At 37.2% G+C, this 25,587-nt stretch overlaps 1 long non-coding RNA gene and 1 other non-coding gene across 18 annotated transcripts; both read right to left on the bottom strand.

Annotated features, from left to right (window-relative positions):
- Nucleotides 1-2,393: 2,393 nt before the first annotated feature.
- LOC110894552 lies at nucleotides 2,394-11,828 on the bottom strand. Of its 17 annotated transcripts, XR_004874706.1 has the most exons (9): nucleotides 11,705-11,828; nucleotides 10,967-11,458; nucleotides 10,547-10,865; nucleotides 10,322-10,461; nucleotides 10,066-10,223; nucleotides 9,668-9,737; nucleotides 9,066-9,133; nucleotides 2,941-2,995; nucleotides 2,394-2,537 (listed from the first exon to the last, which is right to left on the bottom strand). It is a non-coding gene; the product is annotated as an uncharacterized LOC110894552 (long non-coding RNA). The 17 variants fall into 17 exon arrangements; XR_004874707.1 differs by lacking the exons at nucleotides 2,394-2,537; nucleotides 2,941-2,995 and adding an exon at nucleotides 8,418-8,744; XR_004874701.1 differs by lacking the exons at nucleotides 2,394-2,537; nucleotides 2,941-2,995 and adding an exon at nucleotides 8,806-8,997.
- An 11,809-nt stretch (nucleotides 11,829-23,637) lies between these two features.
- LOC118485247 lies at nucleotides 23,638-23,744 on the bottom strand. The gene has a single exon (XR_004875552.1). It is a non-coding gene; the product is annotated as a small nucleolar RNA R71 (small nucleolar RNA).
- Nucleotides 23,745-25,587: the final 1,843 nt, after the last annotated feature.

The following is a 25,587-nucleotide window of genomic DNA, read 5'->3' as shown; positions in this document are numbered from 1 at the left end:
TGATAAACTATAAGACTCAAGGAATATAAATACCAGAAAGTAGAAACAATCTAATCCTACAAGGACTCCTAAACTTACGGACACTTATCTTAAACAATTAGAAAACAAATAAATCTAATACTAAAGATAATTCAAATAATAATTATATACAACTAATTATTATTTTACTCTTTTATTCCTTCGACTTTAGATCTTCTCCAAACCACTCCTTTGAGATCAACCGAACCTTCCTGTTGATGTTGTAATTTTATCAGCTTCAAACTTTTCCTACACATCAGGTGTAAGCTTAGAAATGACATCAGTCACCTTTATATACGATGATAACCAACAAGATTATAATTTAGAATATCATGAAGTACAATACTTAGAAACTAAAGCTTCAAGCAATGACATTTGATATGATTTGACCAAAGACTCTAGGGTTTGCAACACACCAAGCTAGGACGTGCTTTATACACAACCATAGACATCTATGAGTTATCGAGATCATGTGTGAAAATTAATAATTTGTCCTAATTGATAGAAATAACTTGCCCTAAATGATTTATCGATAAAATTTAGAAAAAAAAAAAACTAAAAATTTATTAATTATGTCACTAAAATGTTCACTTCTTCTAGTTAACATTAACACATCTTCTAGTTAACATTAACACATCTGATACTTATATCAACCAATATTTGTCATTTCACCCCATAAGGAGTCAACAAATTTTTTTTTTATTTGCCTAAGTGGAGACTTCCCATAAAGTTAACCATTATGGGCAGGGACGCAGCTTAGGCTACCCCCAAGGGGGCGCCCCCCCCCCCCCCACCGAACTTATCAATGTGTAGTGTTATGAATAGTACTTTCGTATAGGTATATACGTTGCCGCCCCCCAGTTTCAGAAAAAATTGGGGGGGGGGGGGGGTGGCTTCGCCAATGATAATGGGATAGCTTTCAACCAAGCACACTTAAATGTGAAACTATCCCCTCATCTATAACTAATGCACTAAACAAGTGTTGATGATATTTGACGCAAGAAATATCTTATAAGCCCAACATCTCTTTTGTCCCGTGATCAATGTGAAACTTGCCACAATGTCACAATACCAACGTGTCTTGGGTGCAATAATAGTGGATGGAAGAATAACTTCCCAATTAAGCAAGCTTGGTTTGTAAAATCAATCCTCTCATACCAAATAATATTATATGTTTTACCCTCAAGGAATTCAGAGGTTTGATTTCTGGAAGCCGAATGGAGATTTCCCAACTAGGATTGCTAACACCTAAACAAGTTTACCTATGAAGTTCTCCTCAGCATCCAATTTGTCCAACATATTGAAACTTAAGAGGTGAGATTTCTTAACTCAAAATCTCCCATGTTCATGGTCGATAAGAGATTTGCGTACAATGTTACACTCACGTCTTTAAGGAGAAGTAGACCAACATCCATTTATTTGGCCATCTCGTTATTTGTATAAACCACCCTACATGCCCAACTATCTTATCTCACGTCCAACATGACCATGAGAATAATCACATGAACATAGGCCTGTAAACGAACCGAACGAACACGAACATAGGCATGTTCATGTTCGTTCATTTAACTTTAACCGAACATGAACATGAACACGAACATATAGTCGAACACATTTTTTTGTTCGTGTTCGTTCATTAAGAAATCGAGCATGTTCGTGTTCGTTCATTAAGAAATCGAGCATGTTCGTGTTCGTTCATTAAGAAATCGAGCATGTTCTTGTTCGTTTATGTTCGTTCGTTTATAGCCTAAACGAACAGTTCACGAACATTAACGAACACAAACGAACATAAACACAAAAATTTAAGTGAATGTATTTGAATAAACAGAAACAAGCATAAATTAGCATGATTGAACAACAAGTCTAACATATTACAGTTCATCCAAAAACACATCTAAAATAGGGTTCATAGATATACTAAAGAGTTACATTTATATAAGTAGTTAGAAAACCTAATATTTATAAAAATATAACTATTTATGTATTTACTAAAAATTAAATGAACATAAACAAACGTAAATAAGCGAACATCCACGAACATAAATGAACGAATGTCCATGAACATAAATGAATAAACACAAGGTGTGTTCATGTTCGTTCAATTAGTTAAACGAACAAACTTTTATGTTCGTGTTCGTTCATTTATTAATAAACGAACATAAACGGACTTCCAGCCGAACAAGTTCATGAACATTTCATGAACGTTCGGTTCTTTTACAGGCCTACATGAACAACAAACTAGATGTCACACCCCCAAAATACCACCTAGGAAATGTCCCTGTTAGGCGTGTGACGTACCAACAACGAGCCACTAATTACCTTGAACCCATACAAGTTTCAAAATAAAATCCTCAATTATTAATGAAATATACCGTTAACGAGTTTAAATGAAAACCACATGTTCAGCGGAAGCAAATAGTAAACCAAAGTTAAACTTTAAACACATGGCTCCCTCCAGTTGACCCATGACCACTCCAGCTATTCCGGACTGCAAGTTCCAATCCAAGACATCTAACGACCTGCGAGCATGCAACAAGTGTATCAGAAAACGCTGGTGAGTTCACGGCTTTTCGAAAACATTAGTTACCAAGTGTTTAATCCAGTTTGTTTGCAATTCCGAAAGTAATGTTGATAATATCTCGATACTGAACAAGACGGCTCCTGATGTATGTTTTGCCCGTTCCCCAGTGCTCCTATCAAAGCACTGGGCATGACTGAGTCATTAGCTCACACCCGTCCTCTCCGGTACGAGGTGAGGGCGCCAAACCTAAGTAGCGCTACTAACCAATACCCGTTACCTCTCCGGTAACACAAAAGATAGGACTTAAGAATGATAGGGTGAGATTATAATCCAACATCCCAGTTTTACCCAAAAGACTTATCCCAACCACCGGGACGCATGCTCAAGAGTAGTGAACTCACCTTGGTTTGCTCGGTAGAATTAATTACTCGTTTAACACAAGTGGTCAACCAAACCCTATGATATTTGCACATAACAGTCAGTTTGCATACAAATCCAGCACGTATCATTCCACATGTATTCATCAGATAGTGCACAAAATACAAGTAGTGGCATTTATTATCCCGAACACTAGTCCAATCAGTTAATCATGTCGTATGGCAATTTACTACCATGCACGGTCCCAAAACATGAAGCCCAATAAATTATGCAGCCCGTTTACAAGTGTATGACCCAACGGCTCGGGCCCGGTGAGATGGTATGACCCAGCAGGCCCCGCGGCCCAACTAACATACAAACATATGAACCAACACTTGTTATTTAGGTCCACGTACATTAAAGCTTATGTTCATACATTACACATATCCTGTTTTGTCAATACTAGTGCGGCCCAGTTACGAGTGAAGCCCAAACAATGAATCCATTAAACACGAATGTGTGGGCTTGGCTGGTTACCCGAGGTCACGCAGCCCAGCCATGCTCGAAAGGAGCTAAGCGGGCCTTCAACCCCCTCGGCCCAATATTTCAATGTTTCATCCTAATGAATGATAACAGTTTGTATAATCTAACTAATTTCCTAGTTTCCCATGGCTTGTTAACATAATGATCCCACCATGCACATCAAAACTGACTTCAATTCATACTTACACATCATCTTTTTCGCGAATAATTACCATGAATTTATACCTGAAACCCTTACTTTATTCACCTACATCAGCCACTAATATGATACCCCTAATTCGATTACATAAATCAGTATTTCATCACCACTTGGTTCACACACAAAATATTATATCACCAGTTACATACACGTTATTGGTTCTAAAGATGTTCCATACGAACTCAACAACAAAACACCACAGCATGCAATTCACATAGACTCACACAATTTCACAAACTATCATAGCATTATTTAATACCCATATGCCCTTGACTTTCAACGACAACATCATTAGAATACACATACAGTTCGATTGGATCAATACTACTCACATGGGCTGCCACATTGTTCAAGGTTAACCACTTATCATCAAATGTATTGGACCCCTAAAAGCTATTGATATGTCATAATTGGTTGCTTGGATTTTGGTGAATTTAGTGGACAACTTTAATTTGCATTAACCTAGGTATAATAATATCATGTCATCCATACACAAAATTATCAACATCACGTGCCAAACTTATCCTTTTATGGCAAAACACTAGGGCTGGCAATTTTACACGAATACACGACACGAACCTACACGAAGTTAACAGGTATCGTGTATGGCCTTAACACGTATTGTGTACCAAACAGGTAGACACGAGATTACCTGTTAATTTTCGTGTATAAACAGGTTAAACACCTGTTTACCTGTTAATACCCGTTAGTACATGATAAGAAATTAAATTAAATAAAACTCATCAGCCATGTGCGTGTCAGTTCCTTAATTCCTTTCTATTTTCATTCCTTACTCAATTAAAAGAAAATAAAACCCTAAACTCCCTCTGTAACTCTCAGATAGCATCTCGTGTTCGTGTTAACAGGTATTAACAGGTAATTTTCGTGTATAACAGTCGAACAGTCGTGCTAACAGGTATTAACAGGTAATTTTCGTGTATATCGTGTCGTGTTCGTGTTTCAAAAAAAGGACACGATAAGTTATCGTGTCGTGTTCGTGTATGGGATTTCGTGTATCGTGTCGTGTCTTATCGTGTACGGGTATACACGATATGCTAGCCCTACAAAACACTGATAGGAGTTTATCAAATCCATTTATTAACGCGCAAGGTTTAATCATATGAGGCCCTACTCTTTCTATCATATGCATAGCAATTCCCTAACATTTACATCCAGTTTATAAGCTTTCTGTCAACATCATCTATCGTTTATACCGTATCCATTAGTGATTCTAATAGTATGCAACCCCAAACATTAATTTAAGATGCAAGAAACATACGTAATTATCTCACGTTTACAAGACATGCGATGCAACTTTGTTAATCAGGGACACACATAAATAAGATCATCAAATAAGAATTTCAATAAGTATGAAACCACTAACCAAAGAGCTCAACTAGAGGAGATGATTGAATGAGATCAGTTGCCATCGCTGGTTTAGGGAAACATAGGGTTTACGATGTGTTATGTATTGATGCACATGATTTTCGTACACATAGGGGAGGCTGGGCCGAGTTTAGTTGTGGTGGGGGATTGGGCCGAAGAGAAGTAAGCCTAGAAACAGTTCAAAGGAAATCGAGATTGGGCCGAAGTCATTTACAAGTAATGGCAGCCCAACAACAATATAACCAGGTTAATGCCAAAGGTGCCCCACTAAACACGCAAACATGCAAAATCATAATTTGTTTTTCATTCAGCACGTTAAATAAATTCACGAGTGAAACAACTTCATTACCGTAAAGGACATAAAAGAGAAATAATGAGAAACATAGGATCACGCACAGACTTTAAAAATTTGGGTTGTCACACTAGGGGTGTTCCTAAATCTCTAATACAACCAAACCATTGAAACCGAAGCAAGACGATCGGCTTGAATAGTTTGATTTGAAGCTTGGAATTCGAAACCAAGCGTTTAACATTTTTTTTTTTTGCGTTAGAAATATATAGTTTTGTATGTGTATTATATTTAACAATCCTTTTTTAAAGAAAAGAACTTAATACAAAATTATGTATGTTTGGGAAAAGAGTATCCAAAACCATCGGATCGTAAGGGTGTTAGGAGTGGTTAAACACTTGAGAGTGGCAAACTAAAAAATCAACCAATGAGAGTGCGCCACGGCAATACGTGAAAATGTTTAAACTTTGCTAAAAAGTGTTGGCAATGGTTTAGACATTTGCTGAAGTGGTAAACTTAAAAAAAAAAAAAAAAGAGTGTGATTGGTTGAGAGATTGTATAGACCCCACCCCACCACACACACACCCCCCTCACCAAAGCGTGCACCCACCACCGATTTGGTAAAGTTTGAGTGGTAAACTATTGTTGGTGGTGGTGTTTACCGAGTGGCGAACTCTTTTGCCGATCTTTGCCGACTCCCACTCCTAACACCCTAAAACTGTGAAAACAAGCACAGAAATATATAGTTCAATTGTTTTTTTTTAATCAAGACCGCAGTAAGCGGTTCGGTTGAAATTTTCGTCAAAACTAATCGAATTAGACACTAAACACCGTGTAACAAACACAAAATATAAAACCTTCTTTATGTTGAACACCCCCGAATCTATTTATAATGTTTGTGGTAAAGTTTATATATACGGCTACACACCTCACACTTGACACTTTTAAATGCGGCATGCTTTCAGGGGGCGAACTTTTCACTCAGTAGTGTACGTATGTACGTTTCGCATAGATTTTTTTAGGTATATACGTTTTCGACCCCCGGTTTTATAAAAATAAAATTTACTTATATAGAATTTTTTAGGTATATATATATTTTTAGAAAGGTTTTTTAGTTGGTCCCCTGTATTTTTTGGTGAATGAGCAAGATTAAAAGGACAAAATGAGATTGTGAGATTGGAAAAAGATACGATGCCCGTTGGCTGTAGTCCTTTTCACTTTAAGTAATGGTGTATCAATATATACTAGAATTAGAACATCAGATTCATAAAAAAGAAAAGGTTAATTAATATCAATATCAATTTTTTTCATTAATAAAGTACTTTTTTTGGACAACTAAAACGACTGCACCAAACAACACACAAGCCTCGTTCGATCCGTTGAGAGGCAACCGCGTGCAAGGAGTTACGTACCCAACGGCCCGGATTCAAACTTGGGACCTGGGCAAAAACACCAGAAGGTAAACGTTCCCACCTCTGATCAGTTGGTCTGGTCATCATTGGCCATTAGAGCATTCACATCTTATCCATCAAATTCTGTGAGAGACTCCTTTATATTATAGATAGTGGTTATGGGGAGTTGTGAGTGGATAAGAGAAAAAATGTTACTATTCATATGTAAATATGAAAAAAAAAAAAAAAAAACATTGTTCACCACTTAAGTTTTCTTAATATTTTTAAAAAATGATTGTGAGTAGAGGAGATAAAAATGTAATGATAAAGGTATAAAAAATATAATTTAATTGAAAATAAGAGAGAAATATAATGATTTTTAATGTAATTATAGAGATGTAGATGCTCTTCATAAAGTACTATCAAATTGTGTCTTTGATATCTTTCAACATATTTTGTTTATTTTTTAAAATTATAAGATCGACAATTTTACTATCATTAACTTTAGTAATATAGCAAACGATATTTTTAAAAATGTTTTAAGACATTGTTGATTAGAACAGTGTGCCGCCTGTATATTATTAAATTGTGTCTAACTCAATTTTAATCAATGTCTTAAAAACCGATTTTTAAATTACATCGGATTAAGCTAAAAATTGGTTTAACCGGTTGAACTAGGTTGTATCAAGTGGTTCAACCGGTGTGACTAGCTAACTCTATAATTTTATGAATTATAACATCAACTCAAAAGTTAATCCAAAAATGTATGATTACATACTAAAAGATGATCCAAAAGTAAATGTATAAAAAAAAATAATCCAAAAGATAATAAAAAATCATTCAATTTTTCAAAAAGCTATTTTAAATGAAAGTGTACGAGACATTTGATTATTGAATACATCAAGTTCATGATCACATAAAAGATGAAATTCACTATTATCGTCATCATCATCAAATAGAGGATAACTATTTTCGTTTCATACAATATTAAATAAAAACTTTTAGTTACGAATAATCATAATACATTAAAATTACGTAAGATAAGTAACATATATAATAAAAATAAGTAACAACCCAAACTAAAATAACCTTGGGCCGGTACCGGTATTTCGTTTTAAACCGGTATACCAGATTTTATCACCGGTACAAACCTTATGCCGTTTCACTTATTTACCGGGGTGTTTCGTACCGGATTTACATCTGGAAACGATAATACCTATATAACCGGCCAGTATTTATCGGTTTTTAAAACATTGATTTTAATAGTGTGTATTGTTCTACAAGCCACAAGGCCTCTAACTTCAGTGTTGCAATTTTATCTGATTACGTGAGCATCCCTCCTTAATGCATTAGTGTGTCTAACTATTGCACGCAACCTTCCTCCTAAAACTCATGTATGTATATGTACTAGGTTATAACCCGCGAACTTCGCGGATAGAAAAAATTACTTTATATTAATCGAACTATGTCATTAAATAAAATAAAAAGACATGTTTTCAAACGTAATTTTGTTTTATAATTGTTTTGAATTGAAAGTTGTAGTCATTAGGGTTGTTAGTAGGGTCAACATTTGTGAACAAAAATAGAGATCAAGTACCCTTTGATATTAATGCTCAACTCTGTAATAAGATTTTAAAAAATACAATCAATACGAAGGGTTTACATCACGACAACGCAAACCCAACTGTTTACCAGTCTTCATGAGCAAACAGTAGGGTTTGCGTTGTCGTGATGTAAACCCTTCGTATTGATCGTATTTTTTAAAATCTTATTACAGAGTTGAGCATTAATATCAAAGGGTACTTGATCTATGTTTTTGTTCAAAAATGTTGACCCTACTAACAACCTTAATTGACTACAACTTTCAATTCAAAACAATTATAAAACAAAATTACGTTTGAAAACATGTCTTTTTATTTTATTTAATGACATAGTTCGATTAATATAAAGTAATTTTTTCTACCCGCGAAGTTCGCGGGTTATAACCTAGTAATATACAAAATGCACTTTGTTTGCGCAAATCCACACTCACTGGAAAACCTTCAAACAAACATCAATGAATTTTAGCATCAAATAAACTTACAAACAACACTTGAATGTGTTTTCTGTAACAAATGATCTTTAGCACTCGGAAGCGCATCCAGATTCTTTATAACTTCTTTCATACTCATGATGTATTAATTGTTTTAAAAACCTCACATACACCTATACGTTTGAGGGGTAAAGATAACAACATGCCGCACAACATATGAACGGATACAAGATTACTTGGTATGAACTGATGACTGATATTCTGAACAAAATTTAATGTTATAAGTATGAAAATAAAAACTACATAATCTAACTGACAAAAGAAGTTACCTCAATGAGCCTGTCAATCAGCACAACTCGCATATTCTCATCGATATCGAATTGTTGGCTCATATAGTCTGCAAAGAAACAAAATTAAGTCACTCGGTTTGGTGAGAGTCAACTTTCCTTGTTTAGTAGAAAAAAAAAAGTTTAAGCAAATCACACAATTTGACCAAAGACAAAGCAATTATCACAGTTTCCTTTTGCCAAAAGTCAAATTGACTAAAAAACTCGTAATTTTTTTGCATAATAATGAAATTAAGCTAAATCACATCTTTTTTACTTATTTTTTTGGTAAATTAATCTATTAATTTTAAATAGTTTGAATTTACCAAATACTAAAAAGTAAAAACATTTGGGTATCTGTTTATGTAACTGCAAATTGTGAAATCACGTTCCAAGACATTTTTTATAGCCATTTTTTAGTTTGATCATTAAATAATCAATATCTCATCATCACATCCAAACACACCCTACAAAAACACTTTGTATCCAATAATTAAAAAGAAAACTTTCATGTCGGTCTATAATAAATAAGTTTTTAGTTGCCAAAATCATAGTTTTAGTATAAATGTACAATCATACTTAAAGAAAGTGGTAATAGTATGTACCTCAGGATAACGATCAAAATGTCAAGCATGAGCCGTCATACACTCTTTGAATTTCTTTTAAGGTGCCTATCTGCAAACATACAGTAAGAAAACAATAAAAAAACATGTGGTTTGTACTTTCAAATATTAACTGTTATCTAAAGGGTGCTCTATACATTTTATACAAAAAATCATAAATGTCTCTGAAAATTAGACATTAACCTGCTTATTTTCAAAACAATTTTTTTTTCATAAATATATATTAGGTAAGCAGTTGCGAAGAAAACCAAGTGGGGAGATCAAGTAGATGCCATGACCTCAAGAAGGCTTATTTGGTTTGCAACAATCCATTCAAAATATTCATCTTGAACAATATATATAAGCAAATAAATAAAAAAACCAATGCCTTACACCCTCACCTTGTCGCAAAATCAATGCCTAAAAGGACTTGTTGGTAGTTGTCGATCAAAATCAACCAAAGGTACAAACTGTTCCGACCAGCATTAAAAATTCGCTAACCTTCTTGTTTTGTTGTTGGATTTCGTTTTGGCACCTTCTACCATTATCCATCATTATTCTACATTGTAATAATCAGATAATCATTTTCAAAACACAAATCCGAACACCCCTTAAGAAAGTAAAATCGTCAAGAATGATTAAAACAAAGAATCATACCTGCCCAAAACGACAAACCACCACAAATCAAAATGTACATGATAGCTCATGCACTCCATACATCAACCTCTGAGCCATAGTTGTGTTTTATAACTTCAGGAGCCATATAATCACTTTACACTATTTGGTAAAGAGCTGCCCTGTATAAACAGAACTTATATGTACATTTGTAAATTATATGAATCCAACACCATTTAACACAGTCTGTATGACATAAATATATACCTCGTTGAAAGAAAACAAAGAGCTCGAAGTCAATGCCTTCAGAGGATTAAACACAAGGCCACATACTGTAGGATCCCCTGGTCAAATTAAGAAAACAAAAAAAAAATCTAAAAGTAATAAATATATAATTTGATTTAACATTGAGATGTATAAACTAAATAAAAGAAGGAAAATGGAGGAATATCAACAACGATTGCAATATAATCCATGACTATAACATGGAATTGAATTTTCTCACTCTCATTCTATATATTCCATTAAGAGCATTTAAAATTCCCATGGCTAGTTCTCTATTTGAAAATTTTATCAAATCCACATCCTTCAAAAAAATTAAAAAAAGGTAAACATAATGTTAAAAAAATAATGGCATCCCTATAAAAAAAAAAAAAAACACCAGGTCACAAAGTAATGAGAACAAACCACAACTTTGGTTCACTGGTAATAGCCCATTCCCAAGGAACATCAACTATTGTCTCCTCTGTCATCCAATCCTTTTCAAAAGCCGAACTCAACGTTGCAATCCTACCAGAAACAAACTTGCCACGAAACACCGGAAGATCAATCAATTGAGACCAAATGGAATTATCCTAGATGAACGAATCACAAAACAAATCTAAAATAGATGATGAAGAAATCAAAAAAACATACCTTCGATTTTCAAAATTGTTTAGAAAAGATAGCTTGAACCAGAAATCGTAAATGGGATTTAGGCAAGATCGATGGAATCAAAATCGCTTTTCGAAAGTTAGGGTTTCAATAACAAATAAAGATTGATCCGTTCTTCAATTCTGTATCACAATCGTGGAAATAACGATTTTAGATCACTGAATCTGTAACATCATTGATGGGGATCCCATCGGTGGTCGCAACCGTCCTCCAGCCATGACAATGATGAAGATCACATCTCTCTTCCTGCAGAGAGAAAAACGACTGAATCAATTAGGGTTTTAAGAGAGAGAATGGAAACTTGATTATTGAAATACTCGATCTTCAATTGAGATTGTACAAAAAATAAACCCTAATTAAATGAAACTTCACCCATACATCATCAAGCTGTACAAATTGATGGACAAAGACAATACCGATAAATAATGGATGATGAATCAACGTAGAAGAAGAACAGACGTGTTGATATCTAGGGTTTGTCAAGGAGTGTACCTTGTTGAATTGTTTGGAGAAGATGATGAATCCAGTAGAGATGATTGTGAGGGAGGCTAGGGTTTCAATTGAGACATAAGTTTTTATATGATCCAAATGATTAAATCTGTGCGTTAAAAACCCAAATATCCGACCCGAATTAATGCTGGATCCCGTGTCCCACTTAAATGGATGCATAACATTGCTTCCCACCTAAATCTTTCTCCATAACATGCCACGTCACCAAATGGTTCCACCATCACATGACACATGGCCCAAATCCTTTTCATTTATTAATATATATAGATTGGCTTATAGTTGCTTCATAGACATATTTATATGAGTTTTAGGCGTTTAAGATAATAGCTTCATATATATATAAAAATGTAAGACATATAAGTTAAATACAATGCACCCGCCACCTCAGCCTCCATAGCGTCTCCGGGGCGCCATCATCCACACCGAGCAAATAAAAGGGGGGCGCCATCCTTCTCCATGCCATTGTGTTAACGGAAGAAAGGGGGGGGGGGTGCAGGTGGGGTCAGGGTCGGCTCTGAGAATTCGTATACCCTGTTCGAGCTCGAAAAAATGTGCCCTTAGGCCTTAACGAAATTGGGTATTGGGCTCACTAAAGGTCTAAACCTAATGCCAAAGGGGTTAATAACTAATCTAAATCATAAGATAGTTTTGTAAGGGGGGCCTATGTTGATGTTTGTATAGATGTACCCTATTAAAAAAATATTTTACATATACATATCGGGTTTTTTTCATAAAAAATGTGCCCATTGAAATATCGGGCCCTGGCCGATGGTCCTCCCCGCCCACCCCCAGGGCTGGCCTTGGGTGGGGCCCACCTCTTTTCAACCAATAATTTTTTTTTTAATTTTGTTTAATATGGAGGCTTTATACCACACCCTGCAAGTTAAAGGAAGAGGTTTTAAAGCCCCATGTGTGACATGGCGTTGATGTGACGCTGACGTGACGTGATAAAGCCCTTAGGGGCTTTATACCACACCCTCTAGCATAATAGTAAAACGAAAATGAAAGTTGTCTTTAAATAGTCATCCGTTTAAAGTTCTCAATAATAATAGAAGTGTATAAAACTTGTTAAATCAAAACTTTGCACCACTGTTCATGGACGTTGGGTGTAAACCTTATAAATGGGCTGCGAGTGAAGGTGTGCTCACTGGATCAAGCACACACAGATCACCCCTGCTATGCTACTGGGTTATTGAATACACAAGTATAGAAAAAGGCCAACGTTTATTAAACATAGCATGGGCCCATGGGAGGCTTTGATGGTGTGCGGGGAGGACATTCGTACAAGGCCCACGAATTCGAGGGGCATGCGATTTAAAAAAAATTCGATACGTATATGTTATTTTTTTAAATAGTAAACATATACCACTTTCAATATAGGCCCCTTTACAAATCATTTTTTATGGTTTAGAATTTAGCCCACATGCAATTAGGATTATTAAGTCCAATACTGATTTAATCTTTTTTAAATAATAACAAAACATAACAGAAGGACACATTTTTTCAATCTCGAACGAGGTACGTGAATTCTCAGAGACGCCTCTGCATGGGCCGAAGCCCAAGTACGCCAAGAAAGATTGTGACTTTCACTTGTGAGGCGTGTTTTATTTCTTTTTCGTTATTTAATTGATATATCAGTAATTACATTTCTGTAATTGGCTGTTAGAAGTAGAATCGAACAAGAATCGTAAGAGAGAGAGTAAGCTCAATTCATTTCCAAACTAACTAATACAATCTGTTACAACAGTATTTAACCCTAACTGCTGAACTAACTGACTAACTAACAACAACACTATTGATCCCTCTACTTCTATTATTTACATATTAACCCCTTATTTATTACACATACTACAAACATGTAACAATACTCCCTCCTCTAAAAATTCTTGTCCTCAAGAATCAATTTGAAAGTCTGGGAATCTGACCCTAAACTCATCAGCGTCCACCCAAGTGGCATCATGTAATGGCAAGTTGGACCATTGAATTAAGAACTGCACTCCTGCACGCCTTCCTTTTTTAACCAATTTTCTCTCTAAAATAGCTAAAGGCTGCATAGTGGAAGAACCCTCCTTTGGTAATGGACACACAATATCTCCCGGTCCTTCAGCTTTCTTGAGTAGTGAAACATGGAAAGTAGGATGAATTTGGGACCCACTTGGTAAATCTAAAGTATAAGCTGCAGTACCTACCTTTTTAATCACCAAGAAAGGACCAAAGTATTTTTGTGTGAGCTTTGAGTATTTATGCTTCCTAAGGGATGTTTGAACATGTGGTTGAAGCTTCAAATAGACCCAATCACCTTCATTAAACTGTCTTTCACTTCTGTGTCTATCTGCAAATTGCTTCATGCGATTTCTTGCCTTGTTCAAAGAGTCTTTTAAAATTCCCAACATAGATTCTCTTTCCTTAAGCCAATCTTCCAGAGCCTGAACATTAGTATCGCAAGGAATGTATGGAAAGTGAATAGGAGCATCTCTGCCGTATAAAGCTTTGAAGGGAGACATCTTAATGGCAGAATGCCAGGTTGTGTTGTACCACCACTCAGCTAGTGGTAACCATCTTACCCATGACTGAGGTTCATCCATAACCATACACCTCAAGTACGTTTCCAAGCACCTATTTACTACCTCAGTCTGCCCATCAGACTGAGGATGATAAGCAGTGGATAATGCTTGGTCAATTCCTTGCAACCTTAAGAATTCTTTCCAAAACAAGCTCATGAACAAGGGATCTCGGTCTGAAACTATTCTAGCAGGACATCCATGCAGTTTGAAAACATTATCCATCATACATTGGGCTACCTTGACTGCTGAATAAGGATGTTTTAAAGCCAAAAAATGAGCATATTTTGTAAAACGATCGACAATCACCAAAATCACATCTTTCCCTCCTGATTTAGGTAGACCACTGATAAAATCCATTGACACATCCGTAAAAATTGACTGTGGAATAGGTAAAGGATTCAGCAGTCCTGGTGTAGCAATTGCTTCATATTTTGCTTTTAAACAAGTACTGCATTGCTTAATCAAATTCTTGATGTCTTTATAAGCCTTTTTCCAGAAGAACATGTCTTTAAAACGTTGTAAAGTAGCTTGCATACCAGAATGGCCTCCCAAAGGTGAACTATGACATACATCCAGAATAAGCTTTTTAAGCTCAGCATTATCCCCAATCCACAACTTGTTTTTTCTTGTGAGAACAGAACCATCCCATTTCATATGTTTAATTGCCATACCCTGCTGTAACTGCTGAATCAAATTTTGAGCTACCAAGTCTTCTTCCCAATGTTTTTGTATCTTTTGTAATAGCAGTGGATCATAAGACGAAACAACAAGTGCAAATAGAGTAGCCCCATGAACACGAGATAATGCATCTGCAGCTTTGTTCTCAGACCCTTTCTTATATATAATATGATAATCGTAGCCCATTAGTTTGCTCAGCCAAGTATGTTGTAACGGAGTAGTAATCTTCTGCTCTAAAAGATGTTTCAAGCTTTTCTGATCCGTCTTGATAACAAAGTGTTGCATAATCAAGTACTGGTGCCACTGCTTGACTGCTAACAGAATGGCTAGAAGCTCTTTTTCATAAACGGATAATGCACATTGACGAGCAGATAAAGCTTTACTTACAAACGCAATAGGGTGATTATTCTGCATGAGAACAGCACCCAATCCTTTTGAACTTGCATCCGTTTCTACCACGAATTCTTGGGACCAATCAGGGAGAGCCAACACAGGTGCATTGCTGAGTGCATGTTTCAATGTATCAAATGCATGCTGAGACTCAGCAGTCCAAAAGAAAGCATCTTTCTGCAACAATGCTGTCAAGGGTTTAGCTAAGCTGCCATAAGAGGCTATGAAACGCCTATAATACCCAGATAATCCGAGAAACCCCCTCAACTGCTTTACATTAGTAGGTGGTGGCCAATTCCGTATTGCTTCAATTTTAGAAGGGTCAGTTGAAACTCCTTCCTTAGAAATAATGTGACCCAAATATTCAACTTGTTTTCCACCAAAAGTACATTTAGACATTTTAGCATACAACTGTTGATCTCTGAAAATCTGTAGTACCTCTTTAAGGTCAGCCACATGCTGTTCCATAGTCTTGCTGTAAACGAGAACATCATCAAAGAAAATTAATACAGATTTCCTGAGCAACTTTTTAAACACCGAATTCATCCAGGCCTGGAACGTTGCAGGAGCATTAGTCAGCCCAAAGGGAAGGACCAGGATCTCGAATAACCCCTGGTGGGTTCTAAAAGCCGTCTTGTGGATGTCCCCTTCGAACATTCTCACTTGATGATACCCCGAACGTAAGTCCAATTTCGAATAAAATTCAGCTCCCCCCAACTCTTCTAATAGCTCTTCAATTAATGGAATGGGAAAGCGATTTTTAACCGTATGATCATTTAATTTCCGATAGTCTACACAGAGTCTCCAACTTCCATCTTTCTTCTTTACCAGAACTACTGGAGAAGCAAAAGCACTAACACTTTGTCGTATTATGCCCATGTCTAACATCTCTTGTACCATCTTTTCAATTATGTTTTTCTGTCCCATAGGGTATCGGTAAGCTTTTTGATTAACGGTAATTGCTTCATCCTTTAGCTGAATTCTGTGATTAAACTGTCTATCAGGTGGTAAAGACTTAGGTATTTGAAACACATCTTGATACTCTTGCAACAACTCATTAATTCTGACATCATGCACTTGTTCTTGTACTTTAGCTTGGTGATGGAACGTATCAGTTCCCTCCATTTGCATACTAAACATTTGCACTTTCATATGATCACCAGGCTGCATTAATAAACTTGACAGTTTTTCCAAGGAACATAATGCTACCCCATCTTGAGTCACCCCTTTCAACTTAATTGATTTTGAGCCTACCAAAAACTGCATAGTGAGCTCTTTGAAGTTCCATACAATATCATCTAATGATTGCAACCATTGTACTCCAAGAACCATGTCATAATTGTCCAAGGGTAGTAAGAAAACATCAGTTTTAAACCAACTCCCCTGCATCAACCATTGGAAGTCCTTGCATAACTGATTACATTCTAAGGCCTTTCCATTTGCTACTTTCACCTTCATGAGTGGTAGTTCCCTAGTATGACATTGTAATTTTGTTGCTAATTTCGAATCAACAAAATTATGAGTAGACCCAGAATCAATTAGAATTTGCAATTGCCTGGTTCCAATTGTTCCAACTACCCTCATTGTTGAAAAAGAAGTAACCCCTAATAATGCATGAATAGAGAGTTGGGCATCTAGGTTCGATTCCTGAATTTCCACCTGTGACTCCTCAATCTTTTCTTCCTCTTCTCCATCATCAAAAAGTTCCAACACATACAACTGTTTATACTTGCAGTTGTGAGTAGGAGTATATTTCTCGCTACACCAAAAACATTCACCCCTTGCTCTTTTTTCCTCAGCCACTCTTGCAGGGACTTTTTTAACATTTTTTACCATTTTACTTGCAGGTGGTGTAGGTAATAAAGCTAAAGTGTTCACAGGATTTACCACTGCTTTAGTACCACTGGTAGAAGCCATGCTACTACTTTTGACTGATGTGTTATTACTGTTCCCAGTCCAATTACTTTTCTTAGTGTCCTTATCCCCAAATAGGGTAGAATAAACCACTGACTGTTGTTTTGCCATGGCTATAGCATCCCTCATACATTTCGGTTTAAAGATCTTAACCAAGCATCTAACCTCTGGTTTTAACCCCCCCACAAACAAACTTGCAGCATACTCATCTGTCAATTTTACCCTATTCAACAATGTATCAAAATCTCTAGTGTATTCTTGTAGGGTACCTGTTTGATGAAGGTTCTTCAACTCCTCCATAGGATCTTGTGACAACCTTTCTGAAAATCTGTTTTCGATAGATCTGCAATATTCTTCCCATGTGATATCTTCAATGTCACGATCTTGACTGTCAAAATACCCTTGATGCCACTCTAATGCTGCACCCTCTAGGTTGATGACTGCATAATGGACCTTTGCTACATCTGGAGTTCTGTCCACAGCAAAGAAATGATTGCAACGGATAATCCATCCTTCAACTTCCTCCCCATTGAACTTAGGGAAGTCCAACCTTCCAGTACGAACCAACCTTTGATCATGATGACCTCCCCTTTCGGTAGCCATACGATCAATCTTCTCATTAATCTCCGCCATTTGTGTAACCAGACTCGTCATACTCGTTTGTAACAGCAAAATAGCTTGTGAATTCTGCTCTAAAACCGCTTGTTGAGTTCCAATTGTGGTCGCGTGTTCTTGACAGAACTTTTCCAATCTTTCCATCGTTTGATGCCTTGTCAACATACACAAACAGATCAATCGAACAAATACGCCTGATAGGAATCAATCGAACAATGATTGATTCCAATTAGAAACAAATGAACCAGAATTAATCGAACAAATGATTAATTCTTCTTTGAACGAATCGAATGAATTTGCAGTGAATCAAATTGAATCAATCGAGCTCCGAGAATCGGTAGCTCTGATACCAATGTTAGAAGTAGAATCGAACAAGAATCGTAAGAGAGAGAGTAAGCTCAATTCATTTCCAAACTAACTAATACAATCTGTTACAACAGTATTTAACCCTAACTGCTGAACTAACTGACTAACTAACAACAACACTATTGATCCCTCTACTTCTATTATTTACATATTAACCCCTTATTTATTACACATACTACAAACATGTAACATTGGCATTTACAAATTTAACTTATTAGTTAAAGGCTCTAAAACAAAATTATGTTAGCATAAGGTGACCTGTAAAATATTTCGGGATTAGGTTTATTTAAAATATGTTTAAACTAATTATCTTTACGGAGTGTCTCAAAGATTAAGGAAACGTATGACTAGAAGTGTCTTAACTAGTCAAAACCCTACCAATCGAGAGTTGGAGCAATTCCCTTGATAAATCTATGGCAAAATAAATTTAACTTATTAGTTAAAGGCTCTAAAACAACAACTCATAACCCAAAATTTCGATTGCATTACACCCTTGAAGTTAATAGTTTCTAACAACTTAAATCATCATATATGATGAATCTAAGGTATCAAGTACATCTGAAACCATCAATTTCTAGTAGTGCAAGCTTAGTTCGTATCTCGTATTCACTAAATAAGTGGAATTGATGGCTACTGACTACAAATACGCACCAATAATATTTAGATGATGCTAATCACTTTGGAATGTTAGAACTTGTATAATGACCTAATTAATAACTTCAGTCTAGAGCTACAATTCTCTTCTTCTCCCTTGATCTTGTTTCCTCCACAAAAAAGACAATGTTTGAGTGTGTGTTTAGAGAAAATACGTGCCTTCATTTTCACAATCCTAGGATTTATGTATGTTCTAAACACTCATATTTAGTCCCGCAAGTCCAAGTCGTTAGGACTTTTTTGCCACCATACTATTTACGTTTTTAACTGAATATGTTACGTGAAGAATAATAGTTTAGGGGTATTTTACTGATTATTAGTAGTTTAGGGAGTCTAATGTAATTGTTTGGGTTATTTACTTATTTATGTACATAATATGAAGGAAGGAAATCAGATTTGAAGTTTGAAATTCTCCTATCTTCTCCAAATATTCTCCTAGTTCTTCTCTTTTAGGGTTTAACCCTATCAAGGGTATCAGAGCCGTTCCGATCTCCGGTCGGAATTACTTTCGATTACCATGACTAACACTCGCAATCAAGAAATTGACAGGACTCTCAAAGAACATGGCAAGGCAATCTCAAATCTCCAAGAAACCCTAGCCGCCATGTTGAAACAACAAGAACAGTCGATGAAACAACAAGAAGAGATCTTACGAGCACTCAAGGAGCATTCAAGCGGTGGCAGTTTTAACGGCGGCGGAGGCGGCCCTGATAAAGGGTTGTTTAGCGATGATTCGCGGACGGGTACTCGGAAGACAAAAGACATAATTGTTGTTGATGAAAATATTAACAATGATAATTCCATTGTTGCACTACATGAGACAGTGAAAAAGCTCCAGCCCTTCAATGAAGACACCGTTCTTCATAAAGGAAGAAAACATAGAGACACACTTTGTATAATCCTTGCTAATGGCGCTTGCGAAGAACCCAAAACTAGACTATACAATGTTGTTAAGGTTGGCCTACTGGTTCCGAACAGTGATGCGGTTCCTGTTCGTCAAGGTCTTCATGTCAAATATGGTAGGAAGTTTGATACCCTTCCAGATGATGATATAATTGACGTTGTTAACAACAATCTTTTTGGTGCGTGTTTAAAGGCAAAGGCAAGTTCCGTAAATGATTGGCGCCCACCATGGCACATCGCTAGGATTTCTCCGATTGCAATCGGAAGAACCGAATGGCGTCCACCCTGGAATGAGTTGACCCAAAAGAACTCATGGATGCTGCATTTTTTTCTCTATTTTGTGATTCTTGAGGTCAAGAATCTTTTAAGGGGGAAGTATTGTTACGTGAAGAATAATAGTTTAGGGGTATTTTACTAATTATTAGTAGTTTAGGGAGTCTAATGTAATTGTTTGGGTTATTTACTTATTTATGTACATAATATGAAGGAAGGAAATCAGATTTGAAGTTTGAAATTCTCCTATCTTCTCCAAATATTCTCCTAGTTCTTCTCTTTTAGGGTTTTACCCTATCAGAATATCAGTAATTTTTGACAATTTAGTCTAGTTTACAAAAGTAGTCCAAATATATTATACCGAAATGTGGCATGCTACATCACAACTAACAAAGGTTAGAAGTTTGTTTGCCCTCATCTACGGTCACTATTCATTTTCCAATATCACCATATTTGATTCCATCATTGTCACTACCTCCCTCTCCATCTTAATCGTGGTCCAAAAATATTCAAAATCGTCCCACTACACCCATAGAAAAAATATCGATATAAAAAATCGACCTGAAACACATAGAAAAACATTGACCCTAAACCCACATAAAAAAGTTGGATTTAGTGTTACACGACCAACCAAACTTTTTATATAATAAATTTATAAATGCACTATATTGAGATAGAAGTAAAGATAGGTTCCTAAGATATTAACTTAACTCTTATGTGAGGTTAAATATATTATTATTATAATATTTAATCTTGTAGCCATTATAATCATTTATATTATATAGATCAAAATATATTAATAACCTATTAATAATTAGTTGGTAATTGTTGATGGACCATATTACCCTTATTAACTAATTAGGTTTCCTCTTGGGTGTATATATAAGGAGATTATTAGAGAGTTTAAGGGTTACACAAGTTAGACAGTTACACAATTTAGTGAATCACACAACCCTCATAACATCACAATCGGCTCTCTCTCCATAACCGAAACCCTCCTGATGTGTGTAAAATGCAACATATAAAACACATCAATTAAGGCATAAAACTAACCCTTTTTAAGTACTAATGTTGGAAAAAGAGTGTTTTTGTCTTCCTTTTGTATTTTCAGGATGAAATGAGCTCAAAATCACAAAAGAAGCAAAAAGACCACTAATTCTACCATAAATACAAGAAAAGGAACAAAAGTAGACTGCCCGGACCCTCAACGGCACCTCCCAAAGCAAAAAGGAAGAAACAGAGCCTGAACACGCCCCGTGTCCAGCGAACACGGGGGCGTGCCCAGGAAGCAGCAGAAAAGACAAACCAGTAGAAGCTTCCATTGCCCACCACGGGGCCGTGTCCAGCGAGCACGGGGGCGTGGTGAAAGTACAGCAGGCGCATTAATTGTAATTCGCAATTACAATTAATGAAGAGAGAGAGTGTTAGGCGGGCACGGGGCCTTGTCCAGCCTTCTGTTCAGCCTATAAATAGAGGAGCTTGGCTTCATTCTCTCTCATCCCTTGGCACACCACCTCTCTCACACTTCATCCACCACCCAGCACCACCATAACACCATCATCCACCACCATCATCCATTGTCCATCATAGAGTGTGTGAGTCGTCTCGGGATCCAAGATTGATCGTAAGAGTTCTTGACAATCAAGGCCATGTTTGCCTAAGTCTCTTACATCACTTGGTGAAGACAAGTGTTTAGTATAATACTTTTTATTTTTAATCTTTTGCACTTTTTATTTGGTTTTGTATTAATGACTTTAATAACTAGTTACTTATGTTGAAGGTGATCTTTCCTTATCGTTTGTCCGTGGTGTCTTGGCGTTATTTTACTGTCTATATAAAATAAAAGATTTTCACCATTCATATCTCCACGGTCTATATGGAGGTATGTTGGCTACCTGGTCGGGGGTTAAGGGAACGGTTTGGTAAGGGTCTTGCCCTTGTTCAGCGTTTAGAGGTCCTGCTTGGGACCTGGGTCAAATTTAGTAGGATCTCCTTCAATGCCCAGAGGTATTGGATGGCGGGGATCCAAACTCTTTGACCCCCTCATAAGTTAACTACTATTAATACTATAACCCGGCTATTTAGGACTGTATCCCTGCTGACTCAGACTACTTAGCCGAGGGTAACGTCGCCGCCAAAAGCGGGGCCTACCATAATTTGCATTAATAACTTAATTCATTATCTTTCAATAATCCGACCCTTTAGGATTGTATCCTTGCTGACTCAAACTACTGGGTTGAGGGTAACGTCGCCTTCAAAAGAGGGGCCTACTACAATAACTAAGATAATCTCTTAAACAAGTGCAAAAGTGCGAAAATAATCAAAGGTTATACTAATACACGTGTCGGATCCAAGTGATTCATCTTGTCTATCTGTTTTTATTTATTTTCAGCATTTAGTTAGTTTTTATTTTTCTTAGTTTAAAACATTTTTCTAACCTTTTTTATTTGATTAGACGTTGAGGATAAACCGGTATTAAAAGCTCTTGTGTCCTTGGACGACCTCGGTATCTTACCAACACTATACTACGTCCACGATGGGTGCACTTGCCCATATGTGTGTTTAGTGTTAGTAAATATCGTGTTTTATAAATTTAAAACTTGGCTAAAAGTGTAAAAAGGGCTTAAATATATATATAAAAACATATATACACTAACACGCATCAAGTTTTTGGCGCCGCTGCCGGGGACACAAGGATTTTAAGAAAGTTAGGAATCAACGGCCTAATCATATTTTTATTTTTCTTTAATTTTTTAGGATTTTTTCTTAGATTTTTAGCTTCTGCAGAGCTCAGCACGGGGCCGTGCCTGGTCGGACATGGGCCGTGCTCAGCAAAGTTACTGGCAGTTTTTGTTTTTCAAGTTACAGAAGGCTGACCACGGGGCCGTGCCGGTGCAACACGGGGCCGTGTCCAACTTCCAGTAACTGGGATCTGGAAAACAATCACTGTATTTCCGACCACGGGGCCGTGTTCGCTCAACACGGGGCCGTGGTGAACCTTCTGACCGACATCCTTTTTTGTTTTTATTGCAGGACTTGGAACCCGACACCATCCTCACGTAGTGTATGAGCTCCAGTTCCAATAAAGACATAAAAGAACCGCTAGAAGAACCCGAACGCTTTCTCAGAAAAAGGTTAAAAGCCAAAAACCAAGAGAAGGTTTCGGGTGATCCACCCCCAATGGCGGACCAACGTACCCTCATGGATTATTTACGGCCCACCGTAGGTAATCTAGGCGCCGCTATCAATGCCCCGAATGTCGAAGCCAATAACTTCGAACTTCGACCGCACTTGATACAAATGCTCCAAAACTCCGCAACCTTTCACGGGCTTGCGGACGAGGATCCCCATCTACATATAACTAATTTCTTAGAAATATGTGATACCTTTCGGATCAATGGGGCATCAAACGACGCCATCCGCCTCCGTATGTTTCCATTCTCACTGAAAGACCGAGCGAAAGCTTGGCTCAACACCCTCCCAGCTGGATCGGTAAACACCTGGGACGAACTAGCCCAAAAATTTCTATATAAGTATTTCCCTCCTTCTAAAACTGCTAAATTAATGGCTGAAATTAATACATACTCACAAGAGGACGGGGAATCCTTATATGAAACTTGGGAAAGGTTCAAGGAGCTATTACGCAAGTGCCCCCATCACGGCCTCGCAATATGGCAACAAGTATCCACTTTCTACAATGGATTGTTGCCACATACTAGGCAGACACTTGATTCTAGCTCCGGGGGACTTTTAGGTAATCGACGCCCACACGAAATATATAATCAAATTGAGGAAATTGCTCAAACCAATTTTCAATGGCACACTCCCCGGGGAAATAAGTCTATCGCCCCGGGCGCCCATAAGGTCGACGAAAGCACCTCTTTACAAGCCCAAATCGAGGCCCTTTCTTCAAAAATAAAAAAATTAGAAATGACAAAAACAGTCTCGGTTATGGCTTGTGAGGGGTGTGGTGGGTCACATGAAAATTGGAGTTGCATGAAAGAAACGGACGATCAACAAGAAATGGTAAACTACATTGATAATAGACCTAGGCCGTCGGGTCCTCCAACGGGAACCTACAACCAAGGATGGCGAAACCACCCAAACCTTGGTTGGAGGGAAACCGACAATAGTAGTAACCAACAAACCCAACGAACAAACTTTCAGCAATCAAGGAATGAGTCACAAAATTTCACTCAACAACAAGGTGGACGAGAAAGGCTCGAAGATACTATATCTCGCCTCATCTCCGACACTGATAAGAAAAACTCGGAAAGATTTCTACAATTAGAATCTAATTTTAGGAATCAACAAGCTAGCATTCAAAACATAGAAAAACAAATAAATCAACTAGCACAAAATTTTTCCGAGAGACCGCAAGGCGCATTACCTAGCAATACCGAAACAAACCCAAAGGCGCAAGTTCACCTCATCACACTACGAAACCGCACCGTAGGGCCTGCAGAAGTACCTCCAGCGGCGGAAGAAACAACGCCAACACATCTGCAGGAAAAGGACTCTCCCCCATCACCAGAGCCTATCAAGGCTCCTCGAGTTCCGTACCCCGGTAGGTTAATTCGTCAAAAAACCAATGAGCAATTCGCAAAATTCGAAAGTTTGTTAAAACAATTGCATGTCAATATTCCTTTTATCGAAGTCCTAACCCAAATGCCAAATACTCTAAATTTATGAGGGACTTCCTTACACATAAAAAGAAAATTGAAAATTTGCAATTAGTTAATTTAGGCGAAGAATGCTCTGCCCTCGTACTCAATAAACTACCCCAAAAGAAAATCGATCCCGGAAGTTTCACGATTCCATGTTCAATAGGGGAATCACCCGTTCGCAATGCCTTGGCCGACTTAGGGGCTAGCATTAACCTCATGCCCTCATCAATGTTCAAAAGGCTTGGCTTGGGAACCATGAGCCCTACAAAAATAAGCATACAACTCGCTGATCGATCAGTCAAATTCCCACAAGGTGTCATCGAAAATGTCTTGGTAAGGGTAAGCAAATTCGTTTATCCCGTTGACTTTGTCATACTCGACATGGAGGAAGACACCGAGGTCCCCCTTATCCTAGGGAGACCCTTCCTTGCCACAGCACAAGCAGTGGTAGACATGAATGAAGGGACACTGACTTTGAGGTATGGGGACGATGAGGTGAAGTTCGGAGTTGGGAAGAAAATAGAGGACGACGACCCAGTCAATTACATGAAGGTTATTGATTCAAGCTTGGATGCCGCTCTCCGACGGTGTAACTTGGGAAGCAAGGCACTCCACTCAGAAGAGATATAACCAGAAATCGGGTCTAGCCAAGGACCCTTATAAACGTGGCGCACCACGGAGGCATTCCGCGGATCTATCCTTAGTTTAGTTTAGTTTAATCTTTTAATTTTTGCAGAATAAAACACACTCATGGTGGTAATGGATGAAAAAGGGAACGAGAAAAAATGGAACCATGCATGAAGAACAGAGCAACCCGACAAAAATCTCCATCACAGAAGGC

Source organism: Helianthus annuus, chromosome 12 (genome assembly GCF_002127325.2).
Source record: "Helianthus annuus cultivar XRQ/B chromosome 12, HanXRQr2.0-SUNRISE, whole genome shotgun sequence".
Taxonomy (NCBI): Eukaryota; Viridiplantae; Streptophyta; class Magnoliopsida; order Asterales; family Asteraceae; genus Helianthus; species Helianthus annuus.
The sequence above is the reverse complement of the archived record's forward strand: the minus strand, read 5'-3'. Positions and strand labels throughout refer to the sequence as shown.